We start from the raw sequence: 1,721 nt of genomic DNA on the forward strand, positions 1-1,721 counted from the left end.
TTAATAACATTGGACAATAGTTATTTATGATAGAACATTGAGTGAGAAAAGCAGAAAAATTATAGTATTTCAGGTATATTTTCAACAGTACACGTGTGCATATTTGCACGCTATATGTATATGCTGACCCACTCCCTAGAGTCCTAGCATTTCTACTTGTTACTATCTTCATCCTCCACCAAATCTAACCTGTCTCCAGAGCAGGAAAGATTTTGTTATCTCAGTATGGAAGTATACATGACTTAATTGCCAAATTGATTAATATTTAGAAAAAATTTTATCTTCCTTTGATGATTTCAAGGTCACTAAAAAGTATAAAAGTATAATTTTAATTTCATGAAGGAACCAATATAAATCAAACAAAATAACAAAATAAGCAACAAACAAAAAAAGGAAGACCTTATGAATATGTTTCTTTCTTTTTTTTTTTTTTGTCCCCCAAGGAGGTACAGCATTCCGGGAAGTACTGCAATACTGGGTCGATTCGTGGAGTGGACAAAGCAAGCTCCTACTCCATCTCCCAGCTCCAAAAATCCATTTAATATAATGTCCTCAGATAGAGGACATATCAGATATTAAACTAAGAACAGATACTACACTTGATCTTAGCCAAAAGGCTGAGAAGCGATTGAATATTAGTTTTTGCATAAGAGAGTTACCTCCTAGGAAAGCACTCTGGGGACTTCTCAGTTCTATCACTGCTTTCTTATAGGTAAATCTGGTAACCTTGTTTTCAAGTTCAAAGCAAATTACCAGCAACTAACAAACCAAGACAGATCAGACCACTCTGTATGTAAAGGTAGAAGAATAAGAAACACATTTTTCATTTCCACCCAAAATTATAAAAAATTTAAACATATCTCCAAACAACCTATGTGTATACCAATAAGGAAATGGATGAACCAACTATGACACATCCACACAACAGAGTACTATGTAATCATGGAAACAGAATGAGAAAGGTCTCCACATAACAGTATGGAGTGACCTGCAGGACATGTTAAATGAAAAAAAAAAAGCAAATTGTGGAACAATATATGTGGTACATTACTTTCTGTGAAGGAAAAGCAGGAGGAATCAGGAAGAAGGAATAAAGATGGAGGTAAGACTTGTCTGAATACATCTGTATATAATTTTAATTTTTTACTGATGTCAATAGTCTCTATAACTTTAAAATAAAGTTAACTAAAAAGAGAAAGAAATTAAGTGCTCAATTTAAAACAAACATATATAATCAAACTTTTAACCTAACCATACAGAGGACAAAATTATTTCAAATGATAGGTTATAAAGATGAAAAGAACTACAAAGAAATCTTAATCTTCACTTAGTTTTTTATGTAGTGGTAATATTGGTGCTATTGTTTTAAATACTGTAAAGCAAATAGGTAAATTTTAAGAAAAGTTTTTATAGATAGAAAAAGTAAATACTCAGCTATATATCCTCCCAAAATTAAAGCAGTCATTTGGAACTACTCCTCAAAGGAAAATTTGACTGCTGAATTCAGTAACCCAACCATCATATACAACAGTGAAATATCATGAGAGGGTCTTTCAGAAGGAAAGATAAAGAAAGATGATGCCAGCCAGTCTATTGGAACAAGATGAGTGGGGGATGGGTGACACAGGAGGAGGAAATGCAGGAGAATAAGAAAAAAAAAGCATAAAATCCTAAAATATCTATCTATAAGAAGATATTAAGATTTTTTCTTAATTATCCCC

The 1,721-nt window shown here is 32.3% G+C and overlaps 1 non-coding gene across 1 annotated transcript; it reads right to left on the reverse strand.

Moving 5' to 3' along the window:
• Positions 1-441: 441 nt before the first annotated feature.
• Positions 442-629, reverse strand: LOC123820321. The gene has a single exon (XR_006785951.1). It is a non-coding gene; the product is annotated as a U2 spliceosomal RNA (small nuclear RNA).
• Between the last annotated feature and the right edge of the window lie 1,092 nt (positions 630-1,721).

The sequence above is a fragment of the Phyllostomus hastatus genome, unplaced genomic scaffold (assembly GCF_019186645.2).
Source record: "Phyllostomus hastatus isolate PE091 unplaced genomic scaffold, TTU_PhHast_1.1 phas_contig_34, whole genome shotgun sequence".
Lineage (NCBI taxonomy): Eukaryota > Metazoa > Chordata > Mammalia > Chiroptera > Phyllostomidae > Phyllostomus > Phyllostomus hastatus.